We start from the raw sequence: 14,691 nt of genomic DNA on the forward strand, positions 1-14,691 counted from the left end.
TGGGTTTAGGTAAGGTCCATGCTTCCCGTCATAGTGGGCCCTCTTCAAGATGTCCACCATCTCTACAAAGGATATATTAGAGGCCTCCTCTGGGATCGGGACGTTCGTGGCTCTGCGCTTTCATTGTTACTGCTGCTGTCTTCGTGCACTTGTTCTTTCTCCTCCATGTGCTCTCCCACTGTGCCAAAAGAGAAAGGGCAGGTTATATACTATTAAGAAGGTCAGGGGTGGGCAGAGTTTCATGCATGCGCAGTGTATATAAAGCGTAACATGCGTGCACTGTACGTATGATCTGTGAGCAGAGGACGGAGTAGCGGAAGCGCTGATCGTTCTAACAAAGGTACAATTTGAACTTGGGGCATCAGAGGCCTATATTGTTTAGAGATTGAGGCCTATATTGGGACAAGGTTATGCGAGTTTAGCCTGACATTAAGGTTTGTCTTGTGTTGTGTCTTGTAGATAAAATGGATTGATTCAAGGATCATGATTTCCTCCCCCAATTCATTGATTTGTACAGAGAGCTGCCATGTTTGTAGCATACAAAACACCCCTTTTATACAAATCGACTAAAGAGGAAGGCAGCACTGGATACATTTCTGGAATTTATGAAACCACAGATCCCCGCGGCAGACATCAACTATTTGAAGGAAAAATTGGTGGCCTAAGGATCACATATAATAGGGAGCGCAAGAAAGTCCAGAATTCCCAGAGATCAGGAGCAGCAGCAGATGACACTTATGTCCCCAGGCTCTGGTACTACGACTGACTGAGATTTATGTCAGACCAGACTGAAATCAGGCCATCACTCTCAACCCTTCCTTCCACGCCAGCTGATGCTTCCGACGTCCAACCTAGGCCTTCCACCCAGGAAGAAGATGTGGAGGAGCCCAGCTTGAGTCAAGTAAAGCATTGTTCAACATCTTTCTCAAAATTGTGTGTGATTGATGAATAATAAACCAAAACTATGTCCCTTTTTCATACACAGGAAAGCCTCAGTCAGGAGGAGGCTGTAGAAAGTGGCAGCCAGGAGGTGGCAGGGGAAAGTGGCAACCAGAATGTGGCGGGGATAAGTGGCAGCCAGGAGGTGATGGGGTAAGTGGCAGCCAGGAGGAGGCAGGGGTAAGTGGCAGCCAGGAGGTGGCCAAGCCCAGTAGCCTGACCGAATCCCACGTCCCTCCCCTCTGTCTTCAACAAAAAAGGCCCAGGAAGCAGAGGAACGTGGAGGAGTCAGCACTTGGGTTAATTTGGCAGGCTTCTGTGGCCTTCAGAACCCCCCCCCCCCCCAATCTTCTTGAGGCCTATGCCTGCATGGCTGCCAACAAAATGCAGGAAATGGAGGTGGTCCTCTTTTGAGGAGGAAGTGATCTATATGGCCCTAAATAAGGGGTTGAGGGACAAACTCACATGCAAAACCCACCTGTCTGAGTTGGACCATCCTGTTCCTCCTCCTGCCACAACTCAAACACCAGAGCCACAGCCTGGAAACAAGCGTGGAAGGAAGACAAGAGTATGATGGCCTGGGTTGAGTTGGGTCTGGCAAAAGACGCAGGCTGTTCTAAGCTCACAGCCTGGGGACATATATGTCACCTGCTGCTGTTCTTCATCTCTTGGAGTCCTGGACTGGATTGTGCTCCCTATTAAATGGACTCCTCAGGCTACCAATTTTGCCTGTCAAATAGTTGATGTGTGCCCTGGGGTACAAGGGCTTCGCTAATTTCACCAGCTTATCCAGCGTTGCCTTCCTCTTTATTTTGTTATGACTCCTAATAAATGTATATTTTTTGTCTAAAATCATTGGCTATGTGTTAAAATTTAAAAGAGACAGTTTGTTTGTGAGTAGGCAGGTACATTTCAAAAAGACAATGTCAAATTAACAAGGGACACCAACCAATCGCCTTGAGGTTAAAAAATACAAGATAATAATGGTGTTGTGGTAACTTGACACACAAAACAAAAAAAAAATATTAAGGAGATCAATAAAAAAACAGGAGATCTTGATAAAGAAAATTTTAAAAAAGTAGATCACCATAAAATAAAAAATATTCTGAGATCAGGCAAAAAATAAAGAAGATTATTCATGCGATCACGAGAAATAATTAAGAAATCAGTTTGTCAGAACTCTGTGTGAATATCAGCAGCAAAACAACATTATTCTATCATTATAAAGAAGAAGAGAATGCGCTGCATTAAAAGATTTAAAACAGGGATCCTCAAACTACGGCCCTCCAGCTGTTGCGAAACTACACATCCCATGAGGCATTGTAAAACTCTGACATTCACAGACATGACTAAGCATGATGGGAATTGTAGTTCCTGAACAACTGGAGGGCCGTAGTTTGAAGACCCATGATTTAAAACATTGCAGCATGACGAATATGCTATCTCCATTACAAACACTAGTTTTACCAGATGGAGCACTTGTTGGAAATTCCAACAAAAAATGTCCGATGGATCCCACACGCGGTCGGAATTTCCAACAACAAGCTCCCATCGAACATTTGTTGTCGGAAAATCCGATCGTGTGTGCATTACATTGTGCTATTATAGGATTGTCTATGGGATTGTCATTTTAAAGACACCTGGTGGTTACCTGTTGCAATTGCAGTTCAGTTCATCACAGAAAAGAAAAAGGAAGTCTTGCCTTTGTTAATAGAGTTTCTTATTGAACAATATAAAGTTTTTACCTTAGTTGCAGCGGAAGTGACGACACCGTGGGGGGCAAGCTGGGAATTGTCAATTAAAGAAGAACACAGGCTACGTGCCCGTAACTCACAGCTCCTTCTACTGGCCTACTGGAGGAGAGCAGTTTAAACCCTTCAGATCCACACTATAGCTGAATGACGGCTACAGTGCGGATCTACTTTGCCAGGAGGCCATCAATAGACGTCCTCTCCTTTACACGCTCCCCATGTGCCCCTGAGTCAATAAGACTCAGGTGATCACAGATCGTAGTAAGGGGTCGATCCCGGCCCCCCACCACATGATCAGCTGATCACGTGATGCAAACAAAAGATCAGTAATCTTTTTTTTTTTTCTCACGCTGACAGGGTGAGGAGAAAAAGAAGCAGGTCACTGGCTTCTGTTGAAGGGACATCAGTGCCAAAGAGGAAGAGGCGAAGCCGCCTCATCTGTGCCCACCAGTACCGCCTGCCAGTGCCACCTGCTAGTGCCCACGGTGCCACGAATCAGTGCCCACCAGTACATAACAATGCAAGCAATCAGTGCCACCTATCAATGCCCACGAGTGCCACCTCTCAATGCCCACCAGTGGTACCAATCAGTGCCTCATCAGTGCCACCTAGCAGTGCTGCCTATCAGTGTCGCCTACCAGTGCCGATCAGTGCCCATCACTGCCACCTATCAGTACAAGCTATCAGTGCCACCTATTGGTGCCGCTTATTAGTGCCCATAAGTGCCACCCATCAGTGCCACCTCTCAGTGCCCACTAGTGCCACCTATCAGTGCCAACCAGTGCCACCTCATCAGTGCACATCAGTGCCGCTTTATCAGTGCCCATCAGTGCTGCCTTATCAGTGCCCATCAATGCAGCCTATAGGTGCCCATCAGTGCAGCCTATCAGTGCCCATCAGGGCAGCCTCATCAGCGTACATCAATGCAGGAGAAAAATTATGTGTTTGCAAAATTTATTAACAAAATATAAAACGGTTTTGTATTTTTTTTACCAAATTTCTTGTCTTTTTAAATTTTTTAACAAAAAAATTAAAAACCCAGAGGTCATCAAATACCACCAAAAGAAAGCTCTATTTGTGGGAAAAAATGATAAAAAATTTAATTTGGGTAAAGTGTTGTATGACTGTGCAATTGTCGTTCAAAGAATGACAGCGCAAAAAGCTGAAAATTGGTCTGGGCATGAAGGTGCCCAGTAAGCAAGTGGATAAATAAACAGGCATGACATCCATGGCCGTGGGACTAAAAGGGCCAGCGGACCAAAAATGTATTTGTTTAAAAAGTTTTGTTTAATAAAGTTCAATTTTTTTTTTTAAATGACTTCAAAACAAAAAAGAAAAAAAAATGTAATCAAAAGAATTAAAAAGCACTATACCCTGTTTCCCCTAAAATAAGACCTAGCGTGATTGTCGACGATGGCTGCAATATAAGCCCTACCCCCCAAATAAGCCCTAGTTAAAGTCCTTCTATGTCTTATTCTCAGGGTAGGGCTTATTTTTGGGGAAAGAGGATGGGGTTTATTTGGGGGGTAGGGCTTATATTGCAGCCATCACCGACACTCATGCTAGGTCTTATTTTAGGGGAAACAGGGTAGTTTGCACCATAAATTGTTCTCCCTGCTGCAGAATGTTTTAAATGCTTATGTCAGCAGGAGAACTACTGATATACTCATTGAATACCCTCTTGCCAGGGGGACTCAACGAGGAAATAGAGACACATTCTTTATTATAGCCTCATATAAGCAATTTTCAATTTTTTTTGTACCACAACTCTATTTCTACTTCTTTTTTTTTCACAGCATGGCCCCTACGGCATCCTTTATAATTTTTGCACATCAAATTCTTCTTTTATTGGGGTAGTGGTTTCATATATGCATAGTAAGTAGTATGAATTCCCCATCCCCGTTATTTGAATATTGTTTAATTTGTATGATATTTAATGCATACAACATTCATTTATTGTATGTCCCATTACATGTTTGTGGTGCAAAGTGTAGTGCTTTTAAATTCTTTTTTAAATGTTAATTTTTTTCTATCTTTTTTGTTTTGAAGCAATTGTTTAGATTTTTTTTTTACTTTATTAAACAAAAGTTTTTAAATATATTTTTGGCCCGCTGTTTGTTTTAGCCCCACGGCTGTGGAAGTCATGCCTGTGTATTTAAACTGCTCTACTCCCATGAGCAGTAGGCCAGTCGAAGGAGCTGTGAGCTCCGAGCAAGTAGCCTGTATTCTTCTTTGATTGAAAATCTCCAGCTCGGATGTCCGTTCCCCTGTGACGTCACTTCTGCTTCCCGTTCTAGGCGGGTCAGCGTGGAACTTACTGTCTTCTTGGTTTACACAGTCAACCGGAGAAAATATTCACATTCTATCAACCGAATGACTAGAAGTGGAGACCGCAGAGCGACATCTGAGTACCCTAGGACTCATCCTCTGATGGGCATCCTTTACCCCATAGGATTATATGTGTTCTCTGTGTACACTTCCTTAACGGAACTCTTTGGTACACATTAAGTTGGCGCCTCCCCCTCTTTTCCTTCACATACTCTCCCTGAGGTTTTCAGCTATGTGGTAGACCGGCACTCACAGCACGACTTCTGTAGGTAAAAGTGAAAGTAACATCTCCCCCACTACAACCTCTCTGCTCTGCACTCAGACCGAGACAAGTCCGGCTGAGTGCAGCATGTTGAAGGGGAGGAGGGGGGTGAGCTACACCGTTATCATCTCCTTCCTGGTCAGAGAGTTTAGCAGCCAAAAATTAGAAGCCTGTTCACTAACTTAGCGCACTGAAAAGGAAAATTAATCTGACAGAGCCAGCTACAGAAAGGGGCTTTTAAAAAGGTAACCATGTGAAAGATGGTAGAGCTTTGGGGAAGGGGAAGGCAGAGGAGAGAGGTTTGTGTGTGCTTGTACCTGTATATTAGGGGTGTGGAAATTAATCGCTGCATCGATGCATCGTGATTCTGGTGTTCCTGATGCGGCATTGATGCAAGCTACCTGAAAAATCAGTGTCGGGTGACGTCATCCCGACTTGCACCGCCCCTCCCCAAAGAGTTCTCCGAGTGTTTTTGTAAAAATGGCTTTTGTTAATAAATGCAATTATAATCCATTAAGTGGCCACCACTGTATGTGTTTTTTTTTTAATATATGCAATTCATACCTAATTTTTTAGTGTGTGTGTTACTGTATATGCCGCTCATGTGACTGCTAGGTCTTGCACTCCTCTCTCCTCTCACGTCGCTCCTGACATCAGCTCCGCCCGCCTCTCTTCTGATCTGATAGCTACAGTCGTGGGCGGGGCTGAGAACGCACACTGATGTCAGGAGAGATGTGAGACAGAGAGGAGGGCTGGTTCAAGCAGTCACATAAGTGCCATATACAGTTATAAACACACACTAAGAAATGAGGTATGAAGCTGCATATATTTTAAAATGCACATACAGCGGTGGCCACATAATGGATTATAATTGCATTTATTACCACACAGGTATTTTTTAGCAGCAGTATGTGTTTGTACTCTACTTACACTGGCTCCTACACATGCTCTGTGCTGACATTTCCCCACCCCTCCCCCGTTTGCACATTCCACTGTTAACTCCTAGTGTGCTGGAAGGTGCAAACGAAGGAGCCCAGAGAAATATCAGCACAGAGACAGTACAGTGAACTTTACAGGGCTGTTTGTCAGTTGTGGATTCTAATCCCTCCTGACCTCCCAGAAGCCATTTGTGTGAATTCCTGTACTCTGCAGTGAACCGGATTAGTGCACTTTACAAAGCAGAGTTCCACCCATGTTTTAGTTTATTAAAAGTCAGCAGCTACAAAAAGTGTAGCTGCTGACTTTTAATAATGACATTCACCTGTCCCACAGTCAAGTGATGCCACCGCATCGAGTACATTTTTTGTTTATTAAAAGTCAGCGGCTACAAAAAAAATGTATCTTCTGGCTTTTAATAAAAAGACACTCACCTGACCCACAATCCAGCGACGTGGCCACCCAAGCCCTCCATTCTCTCCCCTGCCTGTCCATGGCCCTGGCAATACTGCTTTGGGCATCTGGCTGTGACAGTTTTCAGCTTCACAGCCAGGTGCGCATGTCTCCCTGTGCTGTCCTGCACAGCTGGGCAATCTTCTGGGACCTGTGATGTGTCCCAGAAGATTGCAGGGAGGAAGGGCTGCCTAGGCAGCCAAAGCGGAAATGGGAGCGTGTCAGAAATCATGATGCATCGCGGAATCAAATCGAATAATTGACCAGATAATCGTAATCGAATCGTGAGACCAGTGAAAATGCGCACCCCTAATGTATATGTGTGTGTACTTGTACATTTGTATGTGCACTCTCTTGAACCTGAACCCCTGTATAACTTACTCCAAAACCCACCTTTCTTTACATAACGCATTTCAAAACCTTGCAATCTGCATGGCGCACTCCAAAACCCACCTTCCTGTACATAACACACTCCAGAATCCTGCACTGTGTACCTAGCACTATCCTGAACCCTACACCCTGTGCATAATGCACTTCAAAACCCTGCACTCGGTATCTAGCACTTTCCTAAACCCTGCACCCTGTGCATAATGCACCCCAGAACCCTGCAGCCTGTGCATTTTGAACTCCTAAACTCTGCACTCTGTGCCTAATGCACTGCTAAATTCTTCTACACTTTGGGTAATGCACACTTTCATAGTTTATGCAAAACCGTTTGTAATGGAAGTTTTTTTTTTTTTTTTTATAATTATGCTGGGGTTTGTATGTGTCCGTGAGACTCTTACTTGTGACACAGCAATCAAAGCATATTTTATACGTGCAAGGAAACCTGGGATTTATTTTAACCACGCCCATTAAGGAGCTCCCACTGTTAAGAGTTTGGCCACATCCACTTTTCCCGTGGTGTGCGTAACGCGCCACCGGCCGCTTTCTCCCTTAAGCGTCCCTTATTCTGAAGTTCAGAAGTTGGGAGGTATTTAGTAATGTTTAATGTTGTACTTTGTAACGTGGGGGACCATTAGCTCTCGTTGTAGATGCATTTGTCAGTTATTCAAGCCAGTCAGGAACTATATTTTAGGGAATGGTAGCCCATTTTTATTAAAAAGGCAAATAAAAGTCTGTAACAAAGGTTTCCCACACAGGAGTCTTCTCCAGTAAATCCACAAACAGAAAACTGCTAGCCCACCTGGCTCTCTTTAGCAGTACCTCTTCAATGTGGACGGCTTTACTTTAGCGCCCACAGCTCCGCTATGGCCTTAGTCCTCAGGCCATTTACTGTCTCTTGCAGCCACACACATTCTGGCTGCCTTCTGAGGCCCCTCTGACTCCTGGAGACCACCTCCTGTCTCTCTTGGGGTGGAGCAGTCTCCAAATGGGAGCCATGAGGCATTTCCATACCTTCATTATAAAACAGTGTGCTCACATGAGCACACACCCTGCTGGTTTTTCGCAAAACCTGGATACAGGGTTGGAGTCCCACCCAAGACACTATGGAATCTCCAAACTACAGAGCCCCATGCCAGAATACCAAAACCTGGAGAAAGCTGCAAAAGCAATTCTCTCCAGTCCACATCTATGCTCTACAGTCTGGCACCAAGTCAACATGCACATCCTGTGTCCCCCAAACTACCAACTTTACAGTGATAGCTTCTCCTACTGTCACAACTTATCTGCAAAGTGTCACATGTAATATATATTGTAATTCTAAATTTCTCTGATTGTATTGCAGTTTACATTATTGACAGAAGTAAATTCAGTTTTGGATAAAACACAACTCTATTTCTGTCTGTTTTGTTAACTGGCTGTCAGCTAAGGGATAGTAAGACAGCACAGTAAAAGTCATACGTATAACATGCAAAGTCTAAAGAGCTACATTTGAAGTTAAAGCATCCACTTTAAATTGATCACAATGAATTCAAATAAAGGTATTAAAATAGCTCCTCTAACTTGGGGAGGTGAGATCTCATGTTTCTGGCTCCAGAAATTCTGTGTACTCCGTCTGATTGTCAGTGAGTTCTGCAGCACTCAGAGCAAGAGCAAAGGCAGAAGCAGGCATGTACTGGCCATTGGGACTACAGGGAGTTTCCCGGTGGGCCGATGGCTCAGTGGGCCGGTTTCAGTGACAAAGTAATGGCTGCGCGGCTCGCCCTCAACTTCACGCAGTGATGTGAGAAAGATAAGAAAAATACAGAGAATAAGTGAAATAATAAAAGAGGTTAGTGAGGACTGCTTATGTTATGCTACTTAGGTTTTTTTGCACAATTGCGTATAGTTTTATTTACTGTTTTTGTGCTTGTTTGAAAAATTAAAGTGGGCTGGTCTGGATGAAGTCCAGGGCCAAATTTTTGTCCCAGTCCAGCCCTGGGCAGAAGCAGCGCAAGCAGGGGTCTCTTATGCTGAAAAAGAGGCAAACATGATGAAGCAGAAAGCAGAGTTTAAAGCTAATATGCATGTGCTACAGAGTCAAAGGGCATCAGTAGCAGCATCTGCAGAAGCTGCAGTATATAAAGTTGCAGCTGTTTTAGAAGACGATTCACTTTAAGAGTTTGTAGAGATAGTTACTCATGATCCACTACAAAGGACTTATGAGTATGTTCAAAATCATGCTCTGGAACAAAATATAACAGAGTTTACTCCTATTTCCAGCACACAGCTTCAATCCACTCCAAATATGCCTGAATGGCACGTCTATACTGACAATGTCCCAACACCAAGGGTACACATCGAAGAAAGCAGAGATTATACAACTATACACCATCCATCCCAAAACATGGATTATCGTGTATCCTCTTTCAGAGACAGCACATTAGGAACTTCAGAGACCACTGATCTAGCACAGCACCTTATTTATCAAGAGTTAGTGAGTACAGGGCTGCTAACATTTGATGATCATGCAGAGAGCTATTGGGCATGGAAGACATCATTCCAGGGCATAACCAGAGATCTCAGTCTTACAGCCAGAGAAGAGCTTGATTTGCTGACAAAGTGGCTTGGGCCAGAGTCATCTCAACAAGCCAAAAGAATCAGATTAGATGCATGTTAATAATCCCATTGCTGGAGTTAAAATGGTATGGCAGAGTTTAGAAGACTGTTATGGCAGACCTGAAACCATTGAAAATGCTCTGTTAAAGAAACTAGAAAATTTCCCCAGAATCTCTAATAGGGATGAGCCGAACACCCCCCTGTTCGGTTCGCACCAGAACCTGCGAACAGACCTAAACTTCGTGTGAACTTTAGAACCCTATTAAAGTCTATGGGACTCGAACATTCACAATCTAAAGTGCTCATTTTAAAGGGTAATATGCAGGTTACTGTCCTAAAAAGTGTTTGGGGACCCGGGTCCTGCCCCAGGGGACATGGATCAATGCAAAAAAAAGTTTTAAAAACGGCAGTTTTTTCAGGAGCAGTGATTTTAATAATGATTAAAGTGAAACAATAAAAGTGTAATATTCCTTTAAATTTCGTAGAGGGGGGGTATCTATAGTATGCCTGTGAAGGGGCGCATGTTTCTGGTGCTTAGAACTGTCCCTGCACAAAGTGTCATTTGTGCAGGAAAAAAAGTCTTTTAAAATCACTTGCGGCTAAATTGTCGGCTCCCGTAATACAGAGAACACTCAATGAGTGTTCTCTCTATTAGCCGACAATTCATTCATTCATTGATAAAAAAAAAAAAAAAAAGCGTGGGGGTTCCCCTAAATTCAATTACCAGGCCCTTCAGGTCTGACATCGATATTAAGGGGAATCCCGTGTCAAATAAAAAAAAAAAATTGACGTGGGGGTCCCCCTAAATATCCATAACCAGACCCTTCAGGTCTGATATGGATATTAAGGGGAACCCCGCATCAAATTTAAAAAAAAATTGACGTGGGGGTCCCCCTAAAAATCCATACCAGACCCTTTATCCGAGCACGCAACCTGGCAGGCTGCAGGAAAAGAGGAGGGGACGAGAGAGCGGCCCCCCCTCCCTCCTGAACCGTACCAGGCCACATACCCTCAACATTGGGAGGATGCTTTGGGGGTCTGTGACCCCTCAAAGCACCTTGTCCCCATGTTGATGAGGACAAGGGCCTCATCCTCACAACCCTGGCCGGTGGTTGTGAGGGTCTGCGGGCGGGGGGCTTATCAGAATCTGGAAGCCCCCTTTAACAAGGGGACCCCCAGATCCCGGCCCCCCCCCCTGTTTGAAATGGTAAGGGGGTACAAAAGTACCCCTACCATTTCACAAAGAAAGTGTCAAAATGGTTAAATAAGACAAACACACTTTTGAAAAATTCCTTTATTAAAAATAAAAAAATAAAAAAAAGATTCCAGCGGTGCTAATCCACTCTTGCTATCCAGCGACCAATCTCCGGGGTCCAGCGATGGATGATCATATCCAGCGACGGGGGATCTCTCAGTCCAGCGCTGTCCATACATCCTTCTTCTGTCTCCATTGCGGAGACACTGCGGAGATCCCAGCGCTGACGTTTCTTATATTAGGAGGGCGGGGCCACTCGTCACCTGACCCCGCCCCCTCTGACACTGGTGAAGGGAGCCAGGGGTTCCCCAGTGACGTATGGGTGACCCCGCCCCCTCTGATGTAACGGAAACCTGCGTTACATCAGAGGGGGCGGGGTCACCCACACGTCACTGGGGAACCCCTGGCTTCCCTCTCCAGCGTCAGAGGGGCGGGGTCAGGTGACGGGTGGCCCCGCCCTCCTAATATAAGAAACGTCAGCGCTGGGATCTCCACAGTCTCCGCAGTGGAGACAGAAGAAGGATGTATGGACAGCCCTGGACTGAGAGATCCCCCGTCGCTGGATATGATCATCCATCGCTGGACCCCGGAGACCCGTCGCTGGATAGCAAGAGTGGATTAGCACCACTGGAATCTTTTTTTTATTTTTTTATTTTTAATAAAGGAATTTTTCAAAAGTGTGTTTGTCTTATTTAACCATTTTGACACTTTCTTTGTGAAATGGTAGGGGTACTTTTGTACCCCCTTACCATTTCAAACAGGGGGGGGCCGGGATCTGGGGTCCCCTTGTTAAAGGGGGCTTCCAGATTCTGATAAGCCTGCCCGCCCGCAGACCCTCACAACCACCGGCCAGGGTTGTGAGGATGAGGCCCTTGTCCTCATCAACATGGGGACAAGGTGCTTTGAGGGGTCACAAACCCCCAAAGCATCCTCCCAATGTTGAGGGTATGTGGCCTGGTACGGTTCAGGAGGGAGGGGGGGCGCTCTCTCGTCCCCCCCTCTTTTCCTGCGGCCTGCCAGGTTGCGTGCTCGGATAAAGGGTCTGGTATGGATTTTTAGGGGGACCCCCACGTCAATTTTATTTTTAATTTAATGCGGGGTTCCCCTTAATATCCATATCAGACCTGAAGGGTCTGGTTATGGATATTTAGGGGGACCCCCATGTCAATTTTTTTTTTTTATTTGACACGGGGTTCCCCTTAATATCCATGTCAGACCTGAAGGGCCTGGTAATTGAATTTAGGGGAACCCCCACGCTTTTTTTTTTTTTTTTATCAATGAATGAATGAATTGTCGGCTAATACAGAGAACACTCATTGAATGTTCTCTGTATTACGGGGAGCCGACAATTTAGCCGCAAGTGATTTTAAAAGACTTTTTTTCCTGCACAAATGACACTTTGTGCAGGGACAGTTCTAAGCACCAGAAACATGCGCCCCTTCACAGGCATACTATAGATACCCCCCAGCTACGAAATTTAAAGGAATATTACACTTTTATTATTTCACTTTAATCATTATTAAAATCACTGCTCCTGAAAAAACGTCAGTTTTTAAAACTTTTTTTTGCATTGATCCATGTCCCCTGGGGCAGGACCCGGGTCCCCAAACACTTTTTAGGACAGTAACCTGCATATTACCCTTTAAAATGAGCACTTTAGATTTCTCCCATAGACTTGTATAGGGTGTTCCGGCTTTTCGAATTTGCTGCGAACAGCCTAAATTGTTCACTGTTCGCTGAACACGCGAACAGGCAATGTTCGAGTCGAACATGAGTTCGACTCGAACTCGAAGCTCATCCCTAATCTCTAACAAAGACAATCTAAAATTAAGAGAACTTGGTGACATGTTGGAAGTGGATGCAGCAAAATCAGGAGGCTACTTGCCAGGATTGGCATACCTGGACACAGCTCGTGGGATTAAACCAATAATTGAAAAGCTCCCATATAGTCTGCAGGAAAAGTGGATTTCTAAAGACTCCAAGCGTAAAAAAGATCATCATGTCTCTTCTCCACCATTCAGTTTATTCAGTGGATGTACTGTCAACCAAGCAAAGACTAGAAATGATCTGAGCTTCATATTTTCAACAGTCAGCAACCAAATTACAGCAAATACAGAGAAGACAGGAGCAAAGTATGGCAACAGATCGTCAGTGTCAGTCAGACAGAGGTTTCAGCCATGGGAGTAGCATAAGGAGTTGCAGGGGTCACAATTGCAACCCCTCGCTCCAGGGGCCCCTGTAGCCTCCCTATCATATTATCATATTCTCCACAAAGTCCAGCACCGATCTGCCCTAGGGCCTCACAGCCATGCTCTAGTACTGGGCTTCCACTTTCCCTTCCACAGTCCACACCTCTCTGTTCTCATTGGCTGGAGAGAAGCTGTGAGCCATTTTCTGAATGGAGAGGAGCATGGGGTGAGAACAGCCCAGGATGGGGATGTATCTGTGCTGTGTGCTAGCAACATGGAATGGTAACCGAGCTCAGCAAGTGAAGGAGAGGAGAGTGCCGTCCTGTAGCCAAGATGGGACAGATGTCACTGTTGAGGTAAGACGCCGCTCAGTGTCTTCTAGTGACTAGCTGGGATTCTCTGTACCCCCCCTCCACCCGGGGATGTCCTCTTACCCCCTGGGGAAAAGACATGCACCTCTGGGAAGTGACCTTCCCCCAACATCTGCCAACACTGACTGAGAAACCTTCAGAAATTGCTAAAACAAATACCTTAACACCTCCTGAGGGGCTGCAGGCTCCAGATTTCATGTCACATGGCTTTTCCCTCCCAGATCTAAGTTTCGCCCCCCCCCCCCGCCCCCAAAGCCCCCTGACCAACCCTGGATGTCTGGATACTATGCCCACTGCTGAGCTTCTTTCCCAGTACAGCACTCTATACTGCTCCTCCTCCACAGGGCTGAAATAACATTCCTTTACAATACAGCCAGTCAGCCATGATCTGCATAGGGTGTATTTGCCTACTGCAACTACATTGCCCTTCCGACCAGAGAATTTAACAGGTCAGAATGACAACATAAAAGCCAGATACACTCTGTGAAGGCTGAAAGACTGTGTGTAAAGGAATGTGATTTCAGCCCTGTGCATTGTGGGGGGGGAACTCTAAACTCTTAAGCCACTTTGAGTATTTTGGCGTGCGCTGGGTGTATCTGCACACACAGTGAAAGTGGTGGGTGGTAGTGGGGGGGCCCAGGTCAACTTTTGCATCAGGGCCCACAAGCTTCAAGCTACACCTCTGGTTTCAGCCACTAATTTCACCTCACAATTGAGCAGCCCTGAAAAGAAATCCATGGAACCGGACAGTCCATGTCCAATTCGTAATAAACCACATCCACTGTCAAAGTGTCATGGGTTCAGAAGCAAGCACATTGATGAACGTAAAGCTTACCTGAAAGAAAATGGTATCTGCTTCAGATGCTGTGCATCCACCAACATTTTCCTAAGTACTGCACAGCTAACATAAGATGCAGAGAATGGTACAGTGACCAGCATATGCATCATTAGCATTGCATCAAGGTCCATCCCTCTGCACAGCAGAGACCCTTATAACTGGAAAAGAGCAAGGCAGGGAGAAAGACAAAGCTACCCCATCCACTATTGTATCCAAGAGTACTGAGGTATGCGCGAAAGGGACAAGGCCCAGATCATGTTCCAAGATTTGTTTAGTGACTGTGTATCCCTCTGACAAACCTGATTACGCAGTGAAAATGTATGCCATGTTAGATAATCAGAGTAACCGGTCATTAGCCAAATTAGACTTCTTTATTATGTTTACCAT

This window comes from Lithobates pipiens, unplaced genomic scaffold (genome assembly GCF_037356315.1).
Source record: "Lithobates pipiens isolate NorthernLeopardFrog02 unplaced genomic scaffold, aLitPip1_a1.2 Scaffold_13, whole genome shotgun sequence".
Taxonomy (NCBI): domain Eukaryota; kingdom Metazoa; phylum Chordata; class Amphibia; order Anura; family Ranidae; genus Lithobates; species Lithobates pipiens.